Genomic DNA, 23,148 nt, shown 5'->3' with positions numbered 1-23,148 from the left:
TCTACTCTTCTCCAGTAGCATATTGGGCATCTACCAACCTGGGGAATTTATCTTTCAGTGTCTTGTCTTTTTGTCTTTTCATACTGTTCATCAAGTGCTCAAGGCAAGCATACTGAAATGGTTTACCATTCCCTTCTCCAGTGGACCATGTTTTGTCAGAACTCTCCACCATGACCCATCCATCTTGGGGGACCCTACATGGTATGGCTTATCATTCATTGAGTTAGACAAGGCTGTGATCCATGTGATCAGTTTGGTCAATTTTCTGTGATTATGGTTTTCTTTCTGTCTTCCCTCTGACGGATAAAGATAAGAGGCTTGTGGAGGCTTCTGGATGGGAGGCATTGTCTATGGGGGAATATGGGTCTTGTTCTGATGGGCAGTCAATCTTTAATTTTCTGCTGATGGGCATGGCTGTGTTCCCTCCCCATAATTTGGCCTGAGGCCAAGAAACTTTGAGGAGAAAAGTGTCACATTTTAAAACTCTCCATTGAAGAGATCAGAATTAGCTATATTTCCTTACCAAAGACATAAATCAGAACTTTTGGCTTAATCTAGAAGAGCAAATTTGAGCTGGAAAGAAAAGTAAAAAATTACTGGTAGAAGAAATTCAGAATGTTGCAACACTGAGGAGGCTAAAGAGAAGTCTTCAGGCAGGGGCTGATAATAGTGGAAATACTATGAGACAATTGGGCTTCCCAGGTGGCACTAGTGGTAAAAAATCTGCCTACAATGCAGGAGACACAAGAGAAGTAGGTGCTATCCCTGTGTCAGGAAGATCCCCTGGAGGAGGGCATGCAACCACTCCTGTATTCTTCCCTGGAAAATCTCATGGAGAGAGGAGCCTGGTGGGCTACAGTCCATAGGGTTATAAAGAGTTGGACATGATTGAAGCGACTTAGCAAACACACACAATATGCAGAGTACTGCCTCAAGAAGTCTGGATATAAAAGAAAATTTTAGTTCTTAGCAATAATAGCAGACTAAAATAGGGAATTGTGTGTATATGTGTAAGACCAGGAAAGGAAAAGGGGTGTCAGGGGAATGCGAATCGGTGCACATTTTAAACACAAGAAAATATACTAGCAATAAGAACCCCAGAATAAAATAATTTAAATGGCAGACTACATTTCCAGATGTTAACTTTTTTAAGCTCAACCTATTTCTTTTCAACTTTTTATTTTGTATAGCAGTATAACCGATGAACAATGTTGTGATAATCTCAGGTGAATAGCCACGGGACTCAGCCATACATAATATACGTATCCATTCTCCCCCCAAACACCCCTCCCATCCAGGCTGCCACATGACGCTGAGCAGAGTTCCATGTGTTATACAGTATGTCCTTGTTGGTAATCCAGTTAAAAAATATTAGTGTGTATATGTCCATCCCAACTCCCTAGCTATCCCTTCCCCTCAAACCTTTCCCCAGCACAATTGTTGACTTTTTAAAAGTCTGTCTTCCACATCTCTTTAGACCTGCTCTGTCCAAAATGGTAGCCACCAACCACATATGGCTATTTAAACTTAAATTAATCAAGTCAAAATTTTAGTTCCGTATTCACACCAGCTACATTCTAAGTGCTCGACAGTGACTCATAGCTAGTGACTATGATGTCAGACATATTTATAATAGTCTCCTAGTCTCAGAAATTTCTATTGGAAAAACCACAGTCTTTCAAAAGCATGTAATCAACTATGAATGTTCCAGAAATGCTTTAGTATTATAATGAAATATTGTATTCATCCTCTTTGGTCCTCCTCCTCCAGAGTAAGCACAAGTACATGAGCATGTGCGTGCACACACACACACACACACACAATATTTCACCATGAAAGACATAAATCATAAACAGAATCTAACTTGCACAGAACCACAAGCTTGATTACAAATCCCTAGAAGTACTACATGACTGGCGGGGGGGAATGTTTTCTTTTTTAGCTGTTTTTCCTGACACATCAATACATCAAGCATTTTCAATGAACACACTTCACAGATGGGTTTCACAGATGGGCAGACTGAGGCCTAAAATGAGGAACAGTTATGAGGAATGGCAGTTGCTCCAGCGTGTTTCTCTCACTGAGGATTCTCTTCTTCACAGCCAGACCTCAGCCTGCTCTGTCTCCAGGTTCTTCGAGAGGTAGTGTTTCCTCTGCTCTCTGACAGGTGTCAAAAACCTCACCCACAGGCTCTGTCAGGTGCTAGATGAGAAATTAGCCACCACATGTACCTCCTACCAGATTTGTGTTTTGTATGGAGGGGGTATTTCACCTGACAATCACCCAGTGCATTATTATGGCAAGCAAATACACTTGAATGTCCAGGTTTATGCTGCTTTCCTGCCAAGGAGCCAAATAGAAACTCTTTAAAAAAGCATCCTCTTCAGTCTCCTCCCTCTCTGTTCTCACTACAAATACCATTACTCATATATACAAGCATGTGTTTAATAAAGTTACATTCATACATGTATCCAGAGTACAGGAGCATGTTATAACAGACCAGAATAATAAAAGGACACACATTTTTAAGGGATGGGAAGGACAAAAACATAGCAGAAACAAACAAACAAAAAAAAATACCACTATGAGTAACTAATTCCACTTTCCCAAATTTCCACAGTGGACGACTGAATTTTTCTGGCATATAACTCCCAAGAAAATTCTGCTTGGCATTTTAGGGACTTGTGAGAATAGAGACAGTCAATAGTACTAGACAACTCAAATTACAATTCTTGATGATTACTTTAGACCTTCACCTTTTTGTTCATTGTATTGACATCATTGTACCCACCCAGGAAAAAATACGGGCAACTACCAACGCAAGGGAACAGTCTCCATGATACATCAGAATTATTATCTGATTGATCAAGACTATTCCCACCAAACCCTGCCCAGTAATTCGCATGATTATTCTCCTCAAATTCTTAAGCACTTCCAAGATCTCCCTTCCTTCATTGAAGAGACTCATGATCCCCTAAGAAGTCTTTGTTTCAGTCAGCAAGTTTAGCAAATAATATTTTTCACCCGTATCCCCTACTGCCTGTCACTTCTATTCAGACCACAGCTCAAATATCTCCACAATGAGGGGGGAAGTTATCTTTATATAGGAACATATTATGCTTGCTTACTGTGTTATCTTCCCTAGATGTAGTTTTATATAACCCCTATACATTCCTTGTAAGAGCAAGAATGCATCTGTTTTGCTTATCATACTGTGATTGCCACATTCTGGGCACTCAAATAAGTATTTAATAAAATCCAGCTGAGCCTCTAGATCTAAGTTCTAGTGCACAGTGAATTTAAGGGATTGAGATACACATTAAGTGACACCAAAAGGAAATAATCAAGCAAATCAAAAATGTGGGAAATTATACATAGTAATTGACCTGAACTCTTCATGGTGAAAACAAAGTGGAGAGATTATCTGAGGAAGATTTAGATGTTCAGTGACTTATGGAATTGTTATTTTCTTAGAAACAACAATGACATTGTCATAACTAAGCCAAATGTCCTTATTCTTAAGAGATTCACACTGAATTATTAATGGATGAAATTTTTACGTACCTGGAACTTAAACTTTCAAATGGAATGCTGAAACTCAGTGTATATGTCAACAAAGAGAGAGAATGAGGAAAAGTAGACAGTAATTATATAGGTGTTTACTGTGCTTGTCTTTTGACTTACTTTGCTTTTTTAGGCAAATTTTCTAAGTTGGAACAAACAGCATCTGAATAAGTGATCAGCTAGATAAAAGGTAGCAAGTTCCTATTGATTCTAGCCTACCTAATATAAAGTAGTCAGGATGCAAAACTGCTCCAATTTTTCATAATAAGAATGTTTCTTTATGCTTATTTAAGAGTCTAAGCCATTGGTTTCTTGACTTTAACAAGTTGTATGTCCTTTATACCACCTGATTCAGTGATAATCCTTACAGAATGAAAGCCCAGATATCAGCAATCACGTCCACCAATTCATTTCCAATGCCTATAGTAGAGTATCAAACACAGAATGATGATTAATAAGTTACTGAAAGTGAAAGTGTTAGTCGCTTAGTTGTGTCCAACTCTTTGCAACCCCATGGACTACAGCCCACCAGGCCTCTGTCCACAGTATTCTCCAGACAAGAATACTGGAGTGGGTTGCCATTCCCTTCTCCAGGGGATCTTCCTGACCCAGGGATTGAACCCAAGTCTCCTACACTGTAGATGAAGTCTTTGAGGCCTGAACCACCAGCAAAGCCCAATAAATTACTCTAGGAACAAAAATATATGCAGACCAGCTGCCTGCTGAGGTAAGTTATGGATCTTGAGCATCTAGATAGAGATTTTGGAACCAGTCCCAGGAGAGCTGGCCATGAAAGGGAAAGTAACTAACCCTGCAAAAATGAAGTAAGTCTGGTTCAGTTCTCAAATGTTTACAGTGCAACTTATGCGAAGCCCATCTCAAACACTATGGTCACAGAAAAGGGCAGCCTGCAGTGTCCAAAATGGCATAAAGCAAACTAACGAATTTCCATTTCCTTTGACTTTCCCAGATTGCTCACTGGAATATAAAATACAAGACAGCCACAGTTTGACTATTTGCTATACTATCAGTGCCTAAAAAGAGTGCTTAGAATTTGTTAGATACCCAATAAGTATCTGTTGAATGAATTAGTGAATTCTGGTAAAACAATGGTTCTCTGATTTAAGCATTCATTAGAATCGCCTGAAACATTTGCTAAAACACAGGTTGTTGGACCTCAGTCCCAGAATATTTGATTTGGTATTTCTGGAGTGTGGGACAAGAATGCATCCCTAACAAACTACTATGTAATGCTAATACTACTGGCCTCGGACCATGTTTTGAGAAATACTGCTGTAGGAGATCTCTCTTTTAGCTTTTCCCTTGCTTCACAAAGCTCCTGCTTCAGAAATAAAAACAGTACTATGCAGTTCTTTTGTATAAGATACTTAATGTACCTCATTGTTTATTTGACCAATAATCTTCTTATGGTATTACAGAAACATTTGAGTTTAGATTAGTCAAAATTCAGACACTTTCCCATCAATCAAGCCAAATATTTACCATAGGTATTTTTCTCCCTGCCAGGGAAGCTAGAATCCTATATTAGCAGCTCAGCATACTACTCCTCCAGCTCATATTTGTGTATTTGGGAGAAGGCTGGGAAAACACACACTATCTCTTTGCAGCATGATTGCTCTGTGAAGCATGTCTGCCCCCAGAGAAATCAGGTGCCTTGTGCACAGCAGAAATTTATGTAAAAGAAAGTCTGTTTATGAGAGGCAAATGTGGAACCCAAATTTATCTCCCAGTGACAACTTCAGAATCTGAAAATTTCCAACTTCTCCCCTTGTGAGTTGCTTGAAATTGCTGTTTTTCAAGTCAAGAACACCTGTTTAGTGTTTTTTTCTTCGCCCTCCCTGGTAAATGAAGCCGCTAGGAAAACAGCATCTGAAGGTTTTAATGAATAAGACACACAAAGTACTGACAGATTTCAGCACATTATACAACCCTTACCCTGTCCTCCTAATGAGGGAAGATCAAAAAGGAAGAAAACAGTTGTGATACTGGGCTCTGGAGCTTGTTTTTAAACTGCTGCAAATGAGCTCAGATCGAGCACCACTCTACTGGGTACAGTCGTAAGCAATTTGCACATTGCTGTGAAGTAACATACGCAGACATGACTTTGGTAACTGAACAACAACTACAGACTTGATGTTCAGCATCAGGCACCCTTCCAAAGAACTTTCCATCTCAACTATACGACACTGTAGCAACCAAAATTCCAGTTGTGCCTCTACCAGCAGGTCAGACGCAACTACGGAGCAGAAAGCCACAAAAGCAGACTACCAGAACGCCTCTTACTGGACCTTATTCTTCTAATTCAAGAGTTACTGAGTACCGACTCTGTACAAAGCACAGATTGTGAGACTGAAAAAGGAAAACGTTAGTTATGGCTAGGTGGGTGAAAAATCAGTGAAAGCTTCAGGTGACTAACTTTTACTCATTGGATATACTACAATAAAGCACCTACTTTGTGTGCGTTACAGACCTAGGTATGAATATTTATTTGATGATCACAGTCCCCATATGCATCTGGTCTAGTCACAGTAACAAACAGGTCAACAAATAAATGGATATGTAACCACAAGTGAAGAAAAATACATCAAAAGAAATGAACAGAAGGCCCTTCATTCAAGCCACATTTGCTGTACAACTGCAATAAGTCAGGTCCTGTGGCTTGCAGGATAGATTAAATTCTGAGAACCAGATAAGGAAAAATTGAGGAAAGAAAGATGAATGGTAGTCTATGAAGAACTAATAACATGAGGAAATACACAGAATAGAAAATTACAAAAGAGTCAAACAGAAGATCTTAGGTTTTGAACTCCATACAAGGGGATATGGATTTTATTTTTTAGTACATGAGTGCTAAGTCACTTCAGTCCTGTCCAACTCTATGCAATCCAATGAACCACAGCCTGCCAGGCTCCTCTGTCCATGGGATTTTTCAGGCAAGAATACTGGGGTGGGTTCCCGTGCCCTCCTCTAGGGGATCTTCCCAACCCAGGGACTGAATCCACTTCTCTTGCCTCTCCTGCGTTGGCAGGCGGGTTCTTTATCATTAGTGCCACCTGGGAAGCCAAGGTCTATAAATCGGGATTTACAGGTAATTACCATTAAAGAGTCTTCCCTGGTGGCTCAGAAGGTAAAGCATCTGCCTGGAATGCGGGAGACCCGGGTTCGATCCCTGGCTTGGGAAGACCTCCTGGTGAAGGAAACGGCAACCCACTCCAATACTTTTGCCTGGAGAATCCCACTGATGGAGGAGCCTGGTAGGCCACAGTCCATGGGGTTGCAAAGAGTCAGACACGACTGAGCAACTTCATTTTCACTTTCAGAGCATTAAAGGTAGGAAGAACAAATTAAAATATCTATTGACCCTTGGTTCCCAGGTGGCACTAATGATAAAGAATCTGCTTGCCGATGCAAGAGACACCAATTCGATCCCTGAGTGAGAAAGCTCCCCTGGAGGAGGAAATGGCAATCCACTCCAGTATTCTTGCCTGAAAAATTCCATGGACGGAGGAGCCTGGCAGGCTACAGTGTACGTAATGACAAAGAGTCGGATACGACTGAGTGACTGAGCACACACACTGACGTTTCTTATCTAAAAGTTTTAAGACAAAGTCTATAGCTTCCATATTTGACCTGTATGTTGGATACACATGAATCTTGAAAGAAACTTTGATAGAGCAGGTCACTTCTTTCCATCTTGCCCTCACCTACAGTACTTACAGAGCTGCCCTGAGAGGTTAAGAGACATGAATATGTTTTACTAGCAAAGTTCTTATAATACTTTATAATGGCATAAGGACTCATCAAGAGCATCTATATCACTCAGATGTTTTTTAGTTATCTTAATGGAGAGCACTTAAAAGAGTTGTAAGTTGCCCAATTAAAGATAAATTATGCATTTTTTAGAGAAATAAATTCCAATTTTTCAGGCCTCATATGATTTGAAATAGATTTATAATAGATTTAAAATATCATACATGCCTTGACTGTCCCTTCAAGGTAAATGTTAATATTTTAATACCTAAGAAAATAACTTAGGGAGATTTTTTAAAAAGCTATGGAAAAATTTAGGATATTAATATTTGGGAATTTTCCCATTTAAAAATTTCTGTTACCTAAGTGACTGAAGTATGTCATATAATTAAAGATATATCAATACATTTAAATTTGGAAATGGAATTTTCTAGCTTGTACATGAATCTTCTAAGTGAGTTTCAGATGATTTGGAGTCATTTGTTAATATAAAAATGTTTGATTACTTTGTAAGATTAATCTGCAAGTAAAACTGACTAATATTAAAGAAGGCAGAAATTTACATGTCATATTTCAGGGAAAAAAGAAACTCGTATAATTGGCAAAGCAGATTGAAGATAAGTATCATGACAGTGTAGTAAACAATATATCCTCTCATATGCATATTATGAGGAAACTTTTTTTGTTAATGGCATCTATAATAAGTATCAGGCTTCCTTGGTGGCTTAGATGACAAAGAATCTGCCTGCAATGCAGGAGATCCAGGTTCCCTCAGTCAGAAAAAACCCTTGGAGAAGGGAATGGCTACCCACTTCAGTATTCTTGCCTGTAGAATTAAATGGACAGAGGAGCCTTTATAATCCATGGGGTTGTAAAGAGTCTGACACAACTGAGTAACATTTTCCCTTTTTCATAATAAGTATCACAATAATCTGGATGTAGTCCAAGATAGTGAATACATTAAAGTGTTAAACCAAGGCCTCCATACAATTATGATGCACAATTTCACATTTATTACTGATAATATTAAATATTTACTAAGAAATAGGAATTTTGTAATATACACAAATTGTAACTACCTCAAAACCTTGCTTATTTCATCTTTTGCACATAATTTTTTTAAATTTTACGTATGTTAAAAAGTTTATGAAATACTAGTATAATATCATATGAACAAAAATAAATAAAAACATATTAATGTGTACACAAATTTGTACAGACTGGCGGCATAATCAAGAGTTTGGTGAACACTGCCTTACTGAAAATACTACCAATGAAGCTTTTTGAGGACTGACAGAATATCTACACTAGACTTTATGGAGATGAGTCTGCCTGTAGGGATTAGGATGTCTGGAGAGATGGGAAACTAATGGCAGAGAAGAAAGTCAAAGGCTACTGCAATGACCATAATAAGTGGGCCTGAAATAAAAGATTCATTTAGTACTCATAAAATAAGGAATGAATATGACAGTTATTGGGACGGGCAGAATAATATCTCCTCATATATAGCAATATCCTAATTCCTAGAACTTGTTTATATGTTATATGAAGTGGCCAGAGAGAATTAGTTAGCACTAATACCAATCATTGTTTTTATCTTTGGCTCCTTTTTTCTCCCACATTTAATTCCCATAAAGGAATGCTGTATTCCTATAAATAACAAGGTGCTTCTGTATCTAAATCCAACGCACTAATATCTCGATATTGCTTTGGAATAGAAACAAGAAATTATTGCATGTGTGCTCAGCCCTGGATGACTCTTTTGTGACCCCCATGGACTGTAGCCCACCAGGCTCCTCCGTCCATGGAATTATCCTGACAAGACTAGTAGTGTGGGTTGCCATTTCCTCCTCCAGGGGGATCTTCCTGACCCAGGGATTGAACCTGTGTCTCCTGCAGCTACTGCCCTGGCAGGCAGATACGTTACTACTAGCACCACCTGGGAAGCCACAAGAAAATACTAGGCGAGTTGAAATGGATTCTTCAGTAAATGTACAGCAGATGCCTCTTTTCTGTTTTTTTGTCTCATGTCCTCTGAGCTACTCAATGAACTGCCTGGTTAGAGGATCAGAGACGTTATTGGAACCCAACAAGCAAGTGCAACTTTGAATGAGATCATGGGACAAGACACAGGGTTTTTAGATGTTGAAAGAACACTCTCTGTTGAATAAATACAGACTTGAGGAGAGAACTAAAATGAACAGTCACTGTGCTGTAGAGCTCTCCATGTTACTTCTTGGCTGGCAATTTTGGGTAGCATTCAACTCAAAGTATCTCCATATGCTAGGAGCCTGGCAAGATGTTACAAGAGCATTTAAATGCATACACTTTCTGACCCTGTAATCATACTTCTAGCACTCTATACGAAAGAACTAACCAGGTATAGGGGGGTGTGTGCGTGTGTGTGTGTGTGTGTGAATAATTTCTACAAAGGTTCATTCACATTGGTCTTTATTTCCTTCACGCTCTCCCAGTTTTAAGCAATGGCCAGGCTACTTTTTGCTTCCTCAACTCAAGGTATTTTTCAGGGCAAAAAGCAAAAGAAGCACAAGTCTAAAGTTCTTTCCACAGGTGACAGATTCATGGAAGAAAAACTGTTAGACTCAGGAAGTGAGGAACAGAACAAAAGTAAAAGGCAAAGAAGTAACAGAAGTTTTCTCAGACCAGAATGAGGAATGAGTATAGTGAGTATCTATTCATGTATGCACATCTCAGGTTTTATCCACCCAGGGATTTTAGGCTGGATTTTCAACTCCAGCTCTGCCACAGGCAGGGAGAGTAAACCTTACTTTAAACCCTGTTCCATGTCCTCAGACTACAGCAGTGAACAAGAAAGACGAGCCCTCTACTCATGGATCCTGCATCCTCCTAAACGACAAAATTAAATAAATAACTCATTCTGCTCTGGCAATGATGTTACCCAATACTCAAGATAAAAATCAGTTTTAAAAAAACCCTCAGTAATGACACAGACGATGAAACTAGTTGACACGTACATTAAGTCAGCTAATATAACTGTTCAAGTTTTTAAAGAAAACCACAACATAATCAGGAGAAAAACAGATGATGTAAGATCCAAATGGAACTTCTAGACATGAAAAAATGCAATATCTGAAATGAAAAGTTCACTAGAAATTCTCAATATCAAATTGCATTCTGCAAATGAAAAAAAAAAAATCAGGGAACCTGCAAAGAGCAATAAGAGGTATCAAAATAAAGCACAGAGATAAAAGAGTAAAAGCAAAACAAAAAAATCAGAACCATAGTAAACTGTAGGAAAATATCAAACAGAAGAAGGGCAGCAAAAGCAGAAAAATCATTTGAAGAAATAATGGCCACAATTTTTCCAAATTTGGTAAAAACTTTCAACAGCTCTAAAAAGATCACTGAAAATCAAGCAAGATAAACATAACACCATATCAATACAATTAATTATCAAATTTCTTTAAACAAAAAACAGTGATAAAAATCTCAAAAGCCATCAGTGAAAAACAAGGACAGATTACGTAAGAGAGGAGAAATATAAATGACTTCTCATAAGAAACTGTGTAAACATAAAAACAATGGAGTGAGTGAGTGAAGTTGCTCAGTCGTGTCTAACTCTTTGTGACTCCATGGACTGTAGCCTACCAGGCTCCTCTGTCCATGGGATTTTCCAGGCAAGAGTACTGGAGTGGGTTGCCAATTCCTTCCCCAGGGGATCTTCCTAACCCAGGGATTGAACCCAGGTCTCCTGCATTCCAGGCAGACGGTTTAACCTCTGAGCCACCAGGGAAGCCCCAAAGAAAATAACCTAATAATAAAGCTAGGCAATCATTATTGAGGCTACTAGCATCACAAAAAGACAAACAACTTATTTATCTCCTGTTGGAGGTACACACACCACATATGTGTGTATTTTTGCCACAAAATAAGAACCTGAATCAAAATTCCAAGTGCAAAATACATAGGACATGGGAACAAATCAAATGAAGTTGAAATACAAACCAAAACAAATAATCCAAAATCAAACTCTTAGTAAGAGTTTAAGCAAATTAAGTATTCCCTTTATTTTGGAGTTGATGAATAAAGGGATAATCCAGAAATACCAGGTCACAATATCCATGTCTCTACTATGACATCTTTTCCAGGAAAATGTAACCTTTTCTTTCACTGTTTTCTGACAGCACACTGAATGTCTCTTTTTTATTGCTTATTTCATTATATTATTGTGTTTAAGAGCCTCTCTTTCTTCTCTGGCTTCAACACAGGACTTTAGAGACCAGAGACTATATCTTCTTAGTCTCTGTATCACAGAACTGACACACACATGTTCACTAAAGATACATTGGATAAATGAATGAGTTACTAATACTTTTGATAAAATAACAGAATGAAATTAATGGAAACTACAGAAAATATGAGGAGAAACTAGAGAAAATATATAAAAAAAAACAGATTCTTTAACCAAAAGATCTTTTGACGAGATCTATGAAACAACTGTTTAGTCTTTTAAATAAACATTTATTAAGCTTCAATCCTGTGCTAGGTACCTGAATGATTTTTTTTTCCGATTAGTTTCTTTCAAAGAGATTAGAATCCCACAAAGGAACAGAGAGAATCATACACTGCAGCACTAACAAGCTCATTGGAGGAAAGGGGCACAGAAGGTACCAAGAGTCCCTATCAGCTAATAATACAGAATATTTACATCCTAAAGTGAATCCAAGGGAAAGCTCTGTGGGGAAGAAAGTTCTGGTATTATCTTGAAAGATGCTCAGGAAAAAAATATGTGGTGAAGAATAGCAAGAGTTAAAGATGCAGACATACGCATACTTTGACACCATCAGTAAAAATCAAAAAGGCAGGGACTTCCACAGTGGCGCAGTGGTTAGCGATCATCTGTCAATGCAGTGGACACAGGTTCGATCCCTGGTCCAGGAAGACCCTACATGCTACGGGACAACTAAGCCCAAGTGTCACAACTACCAAGGCCGTTAACCCTAGAGCCTGTGCTCTGCAACAAGAGAAGCCACCACAGTGAGAAGCCTGAGCACCACAGAGAGGAGCCCCCACTCGCCACAACCAAAGAAAGCCCACACACAGCATCGAAGACTCAGCATAGCCAAAAATTAAAAAAAGGGCAGAAAGTGACTAGATGGACCTTTCATTTAACAACTAAAAGCCAATAAAAGCAATTTACAGACCCTAAAACATAAATAAATGTCAACAACTGGCCACATTTTCATTACTTCTTCCAATGCTGCTGCTGCTGCTAAGTCGCTTCGGTCGTGTCCAACTCTGTGTGACCCTATAGACGGCAGCCCACCAGGCTCCCCCATCCCTGGGATTCTCCAGGCAAGAACAATGGAATGGGTTGCCATTTCCTTCTCCAATGCGTGAAAGTGAAGTCACTGAGTCCTGTCTGACTCGTAGCGATCCCATGGGTTGCAGCCTGCAAGCTCCTCTGTCCATGGGATTTTCCAGGCGAGAGTACTGGAGTGGGGTGCCATTGCCTTCTCCGAATTCTTCCAATAAATATTCATTAAAAGATTCTGGGTATCAGGCACCATGTCCACCACACTTTATGGTCTGACCTCCACTTACCCATCCCCTTCAATGTTTTCTTTCCCCACTACACATGCAATATCTTTCCCCCTTCATCCCTTCTACCCCTATACAACTCACCCAAGGAGATTCCCCTTTGAAGTCAGTTTTTCAGGCCAATTAACACCGGCCATCCAGGATGCTCTGGGCGTGTGCTCTCCTTTACCCCACTGCCACTATCACCACCACCACCGTCATCATTTTGTTGTGGCTGTTTAGTCCTTAAGTCATCTGGAACTCTTTGTGACCCCATGGATTGTAGCCCACTAGGCTCCCCTGTCCATGGGATTTCCCAGGCAAGAATACTGGAGTGGGTTGCCATTTCCTTCTCCAGGGGACCTTCCCAGCCCAGAGATCAAAACCTCATCTCCTGCCTTGCAGGTGGATTCTTTACCACTGAGCCACCAGGGAAGGCCAGACCATTACTACATATATCACAATTAGAGACTAACCAAGAATATCAATTGGGCTTCTCTGATGGCGCAGTTGGTAAAGAATCCTCCTGCAATGCAGAAGACCCAGATTCGATTCTTGGGTTGGGAAGATCCACTGGAAAAGGGATAGGCTACCCACTCCAGTATTCCGGCCTGGAGAATTCAGTGGACTGTATAATCCATAGGGTCACAAAGAGTTGGACACACGACTGAGTGACTTTCACTTTCACAAGACCATCAATACCATCTGATATTAGTGACTAATGTTTGATGCATCCATAGTACATCAACTAAAAGTCAGTAATAAGTTAACAGTCAAGAGAACAATGTTATTAATGGCAGGTGGGTTTGGTAAGGAAGTTTGGTAAATGGAGTCCCAGATGGTTTAAATTATGAGACAGTTTTCAGCTCAGCTTGACATGATGAATACTCAGCAAAGAATGCACACACAGATAAACGTAATACTGTGTGAGGTTTCTTTATTTCCTCCTTTCTTTCTATTTGTAGACATGGGTAAGGCAGGGGAGGCATCTGAAAGCATCCCATCACACTAGAAGTTTTCCTTGCAGGACTCCCACCTCTAACAAATCTCAGCAGACATAGGAACAATTTTCTCCAGGCGTGAATCAGGTCATTGGTGCCAAGCTTCTTTTTACAGCAAGGTATTCTAATGGCATTTTATTCTTTCCTTCACAAAGGCAGCCAGAATATCTGCCTTATTCTCTCCAAACTATTCCCATCTCAGCCAGGGTCAGATTATTTCTTGCTCTCATGCCTGGCTACCTCCATGTTGTTGACTGAATAAATCAAACTTACCGAATGTCCCCAGACATGGCCAGGAAGGAGAGCCTGATTTTTAAACAACAACAACAAAAAAAGTAAGCACACACTCAACAATCATTTAGACTCCTTTCCACTTCTGGAGCTAAGGAGACATTCCCATTACCTCACAAGGTCCCCTGTTAGTTCTCTCTGGTTTTATTAAAGCCTTTTCTCTTTCATTAAAATAAAAAGCCTCTGAAAAACTACAGTTACAGATTTTCTGCAACCCACAATTTATGGCTGCTACTTGCAACCTTCAAAAGCTTTTAAAAATAGTATCAGCTCTATTATTCTATATTATGGTAATTGTAGTAAAGATTTAAGAGGCACTTTAAGACTTTTTAGCTCCACAGTATATTTCTGTTCCAATTTCTTGCTTAGGCATTTGGGAAAGAAGCCTTATTTAAAAGCTTTACCCTCTGCCCTCTGATATACAGTTTCCCTTTTAACTACAGTAACTAGACCTCACCACACAATTAGGAAAGCTAGGTCTCCAATTAGAGCTCAGCAAAACATGGGGCAAAGCACATCTTTCCAGAAGCCCATTCCATTTATATGCACCTGACGATAATCAACATTTTTCTCGCATGTGCTAGGTACCTCTGACCCCTTTGTTATGCTTCACATCCCCTTGTTAACTTCCTACCCCTCCTCCGCTCCCATAGGAAATCAGCGAAGATAATCACAAGATTAAATAACTTCAATGCCATTGCTAAAACGTTCAAAGCTATTAATATAACAAACACCCAAGTGGCCACAGGGAATTTATGTAGTACTGAAATTAAACTGACCTCACCCTATCTTCAACATAGATCTGTTCTTCCCAGTTAACCTGTGTTTTTCTCTTGTTGCCTAGTCTAGGATGGTGGCAATTCAAAACAACCAAGGAAATAGCCAACGGAATTTCCATGACTGTGAGCACACACAAAATACCAATCTAAAGGTTGCCCAGGCATTGGCCTTTGTATTCACTGCATCAAATGAGATGAGCATTTTAAACACAATACCCTCCATACATCACATCGCTAAGGCTCTTTTCTTGGGCAAACACCATATGGAAAAACCACACATTACCAGCTCCTTCCCTTCCCTCCTTTAGGATTTCAGGAGCATCTGACAGCACAAATCTGTAACAGTCCCCAACTCTGCAAAGGACAGAGCCAAGTTCCAGACTTTCCATGTTCTGACTCAAGCCTTGCCACTACAGAGCCACAATTTTTTAATATGTCAACAGTTATCAGCTGGGGAGCTTTTCACATGCACTTCCTCACTGAGTGCATTTTCCCCCAACTGCCAACTTTCTTCCAAAGCAAAGGATAACTCTATTCCATACTCACAGTAAATAATCTTAAGTGTTTCCGCTTTGTTTCACCCCGCTCCAAGTTTCCATGTAAATTTCAGGAGAGTGAAACAAACAGTGATTCCTGCCCACTGGTATTTTATGATTTTAATTTGCTCAAAAGCTCTGAATTTCATTATATTTTCCCATTTGGTGCATGGGATTTTTACAGTTAACAGATGTTCACTTAATAGAGCCTCCTAGTGAGTAAATCAGTTTCTTCCCCTCTGGTATTCATGTAACTTTCAAGTCCTGCAGTAGCTGTTTCTGGCGCCTGCCAACTTATCTGGCAATGGAAGCTCAAGTCGCAAAGTGCAGCAGCTCTTTGCAAATGTACATTCTCCTTCCTTCAGTCCCACTCATCCCAACTTGACGCCCTCCTCATCAACACCATGCGAGAAAGGTCCCAGGAGAAGACACCTGCCTGACACTAGACAGGGTTCACTCACAGAGGCAAAGATGCTCTGCACCCAGTAAATATTTTCTCAGCCTGGGTATGGCCACAGCAAATGCCAAAAATGTTAATACATCCGAAGTACTAAATGAAGAGTTTTTGAAACAAGTATCCCAGATCAATTTCCAACTCATGAGTGGTTTGGAGGTTTTTACTCAAATATATCTCAGGACATTAAAATAAGTTGCAGCACTGAAGAAACTGTATATCCCAGGAATCCTGACATGTCTGCTCATAGTTTCTTACTTAAATAGGAGAGGTGCGAAGAAGTTCTTACTTAATAGAAGTTCTGCAGAGACTAAATTACGAGTCTCCTTCAGGGCTTTCCTGGTGGCTCAGAGGTAAAGAATCTGTCTGCAATGCAGAAGACCCAGGTTCGATCCCTGACTTGGGACGATCCCCTGGAGAAAGGAATGGCTACTCACTCCAGTATTCTTGTCTGGAGAATTCCATGGACAGAGGAGCCTGGCAGGCTAGAGTCCATGGGGTAGCAAAGAGTCAGACACGACTGAGCAACTAACACTTTCACTTTTCAGATTACATGACCTAAAAGTTTGAATACCCAATGGCTACCAACCTATTTGATTCAGGATACAAAGAATGCTCTCTCTCTTTTTAATTGAAGTATAGCTGATTTACAGTATTGGGTTAATTTCTGCTGCAAAACAAAGTGAGTTTTATATATATATTATATATATATATATATATATACACACACACACACACTTTTGCATGTTTTTTTTTTCCATTATGATTTATCAGGGGATACTGAATACAGTTCCCTGTGCTATACAGTAGGACTTTGTTGTTTATCCAGCCTATATATAATAGCTTGCGTCTGCCAATCCTCAACTCCCAATCCATTCCTCCCCCATACCTGCTCCTCTCTGGCAACCACGACTCTGTTCTCTAGGTCTGTGACTCTGTTTTGTAGATTAGTTCATGGGCATCATAGATTCCACATAAACGTGGTATCATGTGGTACCTGTCTTTCTCTTTCTGACTTCACATAGTATGATGATCTTTAGGTCCATGGAATGATCTCTTCTGAGAGTCTGTTTGACGCTCCAAATTATCCATTAAGTGAGAGAAGCAGAGGACAAACTTCTTTATAAAGAAACCAAAGCTCTCAACTTGTAAAAAGTTCCCTTGGTCATTTCTTAATAGGATTCCTAAGATTAGAGCTTGTAACAAATGAAAGATAAAAGAAATGGGAGGAAATTGGGAACATCATCCAACTTTATTTCTTCTCTCCTAACTGAGGATGTCTAAATACCTGCAATGGACTTGCTCCTGTTTGGTTACAAGTGTTGTCTGGCTTTCTAATGTGGTCTTTTTTTTTTTTTTTTGTAATAGTTATAATGCATTTTCCTCATCCTTTATTTTTAAATTAATTTTACTGGAGTATAATTGCTTTACAATGTTATTGGTTTCTATTAAACAGCAAAATGAATCAGCCATACATATACATACACATATATCCCCTCCATTTTGGATGCAGACAAGAATGTAGAAAACAAATACATGGACACCAAGGGGGGAGGGGGCAGGAAATGGGAGATTGGGATTGATACGCTATTGATACCATGTGTAAAAAGATAACTCATAAGAACGTACTGTATAGCACAGGGAACTCTATTTAACGTGGCATCTTCCAATACCCTTATCTGGAATGCTTATACGCTCATCAGATTTCCAGCAGCCTGTGACATCAACAGTCTCTGAGTTAGTCATGCTTCAGGACTCAGGCCAACTTCCCTTCCTTCATGACATTCTTCTGGATCCCCACCATTTGTCCCCAACCAAATGAATGTCTATCATTGTGTAGCTGAGAAATACATTATTTTGTACATGTCTTACTGAACAGGTAGGTAAGGTCCTTAATACTTAAGGCACTAACCTAATTTCTCTTAGTTGACTTAAGCCAGAGGCAGAAATTAAACCCAAGGGTCCAGAACTTTGGACCCCAAGCACTTTCTACTATCTCACTTACAATCTACTTTATCATCATCCTTTAGTGTTTGCCTTTCTCATTATCCCTGATCTCTGACCATTTAGAGGCTTATTGAGTATCTCTTATGTGTCGGGAGCTTTAAATGCATTCTTTACTTAATCCTGAAAGATCACATCACAGTCTAATTACGACAACAGAAAACACTCTTGGTGTTCCAAAACAAGAGCATTTCATGTAGGAAATCTGTCACAAAGGTGACAGGAGAGTTAAGAAGCCTAACAGGGATAAAAAGGCTACTCAGAATTGAGCCAAAAAAGGAAACCTGCTACCTCGGGGCTGGAGACATAAAGGAAAGGGCACATCACCAGAGCCAATGAGTCAACCTCAGTGATGAAAGCTGAAGCCGTAACTGGCTTGTCTGCAGCGAGCTGGAGCCCTGGAGACATGCAGCTGCTGCCAGAGAGGCTGCAGGAGCAAACAGAGGGAGAGCTCATCTAACTTCTGTCCCTCCAGCCAGCCATTCTCCCACCAGCGGATCCCACTGGCCAAATCCAGCACAAGGCAGCTGACAAGGGAGTTTGCAGGGATGGGTCCCCATCGGCATTTAGAGCAGAACAGAAGAGTGAAGAATGGCTCTGAGAGCAAATAGCACAATAATTACCATCAACCCTATTTACCAGTTCAGGAAACTTAGGCTAAAGGTGAAGATACTTATCCAAAGTTAGAAACCTAATAAGCAATGGACTCGCCACTCCAACTCTGACACCACGCCGTTGATTCCAATGCCCATCGTTCTACACTGCCCCTAATCAAGGCAAAGCCCATGATCTCTCCCTGTCCTGCCTTCACCCTCACACACGAACTCACAGTCAGTGCTCAATGGGAGAGCAAGGGATTGCATATAATGCCAGAAAAGCAGCCAGGCTCTGTTCCCACGTGAAGGCCTCCCTGTGTGAGTTTCCAGAGGCTGCTGATTCAGATTAGGCTTTGAGAACTCCTACCTGTTTCCCATTTGTAGAAAAGAGAGACACCATTAATGGACACTCCCTCTATCATAAACTTCCATGGGAGATGGTTTCAGAGCCAGTCTTAAATAATATAGTATACAGTTGTGTTTAATGGCCAAGGGTTTTGAAATTAGACTGAACAGGACACAAATCTTTGCTTTGCTATTCATAAGCTGTATACCCGGGTCAAGTACATTTCCCTCTCTGAGTATCAGTTTTCCCATGAGTCAAATGAAAGTAGTAACACCTACCATATAGGGCTGTCAGATGGACTGTTAGGCCAGTTACATAAGAGAAATAGTATGGTATCTGAGTCCCTTGAACAATAAGGATATCAAACCAGTCAATCCTAAAGGAAATCAGTCCTGAATATTCACTGGAAGGACGGATGCTGAAGCTGAAGCTCCAATACTTTGGCCACCTCATGCCAAGAGCCGACTCACTGGAAAAGAAACTGATGCTGGGAAAGATTGCAGGCAGGAGGAAAAGGAGACAACAAAGGATGAGATGGATGGACAGCATTACCAACTCCGTGGACATGAGTTTGAGCAAAGTCCAGGAGATGGTGAAAGACATGCTGCACTTCATGGGGTCGCAGAGAGACAAGACTGTGCGACTGAACAATAGCACACTTCAAGTGCTCAATAAATAATAGAAAAGATAATAAATGTTCAGAAAAACATTCCCTGGGGGAGATACAGCTTTACACAGAGAGATCAAAGAGTAAGGCATCTCCCAGGGATTCCCACAGTAACTTGTGGTTCTGCGGTGATTAAAAAATAAGGGGGCAATAACGAGCCAGTATCTCTGGGCATCAGCAAACCCCAGGGTCCATACTACTACTGTGAGGGGCATTTAAATGTTTTTTTTTTTAGCTCTTAATTGGCAACAAGTTAGTAACCCAAGAATTGTAAAAACAAAATAAAACAAAAAACTGTATTTATCTGCATCCAACTGATCAATATTCACTCAGCATGCTTCAGCTCCTAGCATCTCAGAGGAATAAATTGTCAGTCAGTAGCACAATTCTGTTGTGATGCTGGTAGTAATTTTTTTCTTTTTTTTGCTAAATTATTCACCTTCTCGAAAAGCAATTTGATAAATGTTTATTTCTTCATAATACATTCTAACAACCGCTGATTTGTGACCCTCGCTGTGGATGGAATTTAAATTGGAGATGAGGTAAGGACTGCATGAAAATGCCAGGACAGGGCCACAGACAAGCTCAGGGGCTCCTTATTTCTTGCTCTCAGAGAGCACACTGGCCTCCACAGCAAGAGGGCACTAATTGAATTTAAGAGAGTAATAAGTGAGAAGAGAAAACAAACACAACCAGCAGTGCAAACGCCAATGTCTCAGGCTTGGCAGGAGATTCAGTAATGGGGAGCAACCCCACTGCCAAGCCAGGGTCCAAGGCTTGGAGACGAGCTGAGAGTGACCTGGGAGACCAGCGGACAGGTAGGGGACAGGGAAGGTGGGATTCTGTGTGCTTCTGGCCTCAGCAAGCACTCTGGTCAGGAAAGCACAACTGAACCACGGATAGAACACATAAGGTTTGCTTCCAGCTGCTTCTTTTGAATAATCTCTCTCCACTGACCCCTGCTGGACCATTTAGATGGTTCCGCAGGTGGAGGAAAAGGAAATGCTTCTTGCAAGCTGCAGAGTAGGGAGGTGGTTCATTCAAGGAATCCTGCTCCACTTAGAGTTTCCCCATCATCTTGATATTCTTGATGGCAGTTGACTGAGAGTTTCCAAAGTCTCTCCTCCCAATACTTAGGAGGATTTAAATTAAGAAGAATGGAAGCTCAGTGTGCCCAGAGCAGCAGGACGCAGTGTTATTCTCCTTCACGCAGGAAAAGTACACAAAGGAACGCGTGCTGCTTGGTACCTGTCCCTGCACCATGGAAATTCCCTCTTGGTGAAGGCCCATGGCAACCACCCTGACTTGTGTCCTGCCTGCACTGTGAGGCAGACTGCTCAGGTTAAGCTTGTCTGGGACTGGGCACTAAAGGATCAATGCTTGCCAATAGAGGAACCACAAGAGATGCAGATTCAGTCACTAGGTCAGGAAGATCCTCTGGAGGAGGAAATGGCAACCCACTGCAGTATTCTTGCCAGGAAGATGCCAAGGACAGAGGAACCTGGAGGGCTGCAGTCCACGAGGTTGCTATGAGTCAGACACAGCTGAGCACACAGCACAACAGGAAGATGCGAGTAAAAGACAGAACTCTAATTTTGCCTGATACGACATTTTCTATTATGGATATGGGCGGGGGCGGAGGCGGAGGGGCGGGGGGCAAGGTTAGTCTAGGGGAATCTGCAGAAAAGCTGGTATCTTATCCCAGGGTTCTTTCTGATTTTTCAAAGCAATAGATCAAAGATTTTATGATATCTGAAAGTTTGCCAAGGCATACATACACCATTGTCTACTGTCAGATAGAAAAAGAGACAAATAGTGATTGCCATTAATGGGCATTATTTCGTGAACATCACAGAACTAGAGCTGGAAGGTCTATTTCTTAATAAATTTAAAAGATTGATCCCAGCCTCCTCAACTGAACGAAACATCTTTATTGATGGTCACATAGCTCATGTGAAGCAGACAATTAGAAAAATCCCAAACCACTCTTTTCTCTACTATGTTATGTTTATTCCACACTGTTCAAACTATAGTATAAATCACTTTCCCACATAGTTTAAAGGAATATTATTGTAAGATGGTCCATTTTCAATAGATTTCAAAAGTCAATAGTAAAATAAAAGGGCAGAGGGAATATGGTGGATGTTGGTCATTTTTTTTTGCCATCCTAATACCCTTTCTCTCTTCTTCTGGCAACAGCACCCTGCTTTGCCAACAGGACAGGAACAACCTGTCCTCCTATTTCCTAATGTTATCTGACCCTCCTCTTTTCCCCAGCTCCCGGAATAGGCAGGTGCCCCCAACCTAGCAAGCAGAATACTCCTATTGTGCCCATGCTGTTTGATTCAGAGATTAACATATGTTCCAAGAAAAGTCAAGAGTCAGTTCAGCAACGTTTGTTAGATTGCTTGGGAAAAAGAAAAATACAATTACTGCTGAATTTGAAGATTAAAAACAGGGTGTAAAGCCAGAAACTATGGACCTAGAGAGTAAACAAATCCTGCTGAATCATGAAGCTAAGACAGAAGAAAACAGCTACCTGATAGAAAGGCCTCCACCCTCTAACATCAGTGGAAACTCTGGCTCTCGTTTTATGCAACATCAGGCCTTTCTTCGGCTTAAGTCAATTTGAGCTGAGTGACAAAAAGCCCTGCTAACAGAAAAAAGTATTACACAGAAATCAGATACCATACCCAATAGGGAAAAGTCAAAATTGACAACTTAGTTCCTGTTTGTGAGGAAAGTTTCTTTTAGGAGGAAGACACAAAGATAAAATGAAAAACAACACTCACAGCGGTAAGTTCTCAATAAATGTGAGCTGTCAGGTGCTGCCCCCTCAAATTTTACATCAATTAACTTCTATTAATTTCACAAGCCTAGGAGATAGGTATTATCAAGACCCCCATTTAACAAAGAATCTAAGGCTTATAGAGGCAACTTCCCAAGGCCTAAAATTAGGAAGTGGCGGAGCTTGAAATCCAATCATTTTATAAAATTCAAAGACATATTCCTCATTCCTGCTGTTGAAATATCCTAGGAGATATTTCCTCACAGAGGACACTGGTTCAAGAGAAGGGCGAGAGTCCCTATAAGATACTGAATAGAACATAAGTACTTGCTCCACTTATCTTAAAGATAATGCTCTTCCTAAAAAACAAATACCATATAGTAATGCATATACATGGAATCTAGGGAAAGGGTACAGGTGAAACCATTTGGGGGCAGCAATAGGGCCTCAGACACAGAACAGACATGTGAACACAGGGGCAGAAGGGGAGGGGGGGATGACAGGGGAAAGTTGCACTGGCATATATACACCACACGTGTTAAGCAGAGGGCCAGTGGGACGCTGCTCTATAGCACAGCGAGCTCAGCTTGGTGCCCTGTGATGACCTAGAGGATGGCATGGGGGGTGGGAGGGACATATGTATACACATGGCTGATCACGCTGTTGTACAGCAGAAACTAACATGACACTGTAAAGCAATTATACTCCAGTAATAAAAATACAATATAACACTCTTCCCCACCGACAATTTTACCTAGTCTGAAAATAAGAAAACTAAAGTCAGAGACC

The 23,148-nt window shown here is 40.5% G+C and overlaps 1 non-coding gene across 1 annotated transcript; it reads left to right on the top strand.

Annotated features, from left to right (window-relative positions):
* The first annotated feature begins 6,694 nt into the window (after positions 1-6,694).
* Positions 6,695-6,766, top strand: TRNAS-GGA (transfer RNA serine (anticodon GGA)). The gene has a single exon. It is a non-coding gene; the product is annotated as a tRNA-Ser (tRNA).
* Positions 6,767-23,148: the final 16,382 nt, after the last annotated feature.

Source organism: Ovis aries, chromosome 5 (assembly GCF_016772045.2).
Source record: "Ovis aries strain OAR_USU_Benz2616 breed Rambouillet chromosome 5, ARS-UI_Ramb_v3.0, whole genome shotgun sequence".
NCBI classification, from domain to species: Eukaryota; Metazoa; Chordata; class Mammalia; order Artiodactyla; family Bovidae; genus Ovis; species Ovis aries.
Note: the sequence above shows the minus strand (reverse complement) of the source record. Positions and strands in the feature narration are given on the sequence as shown.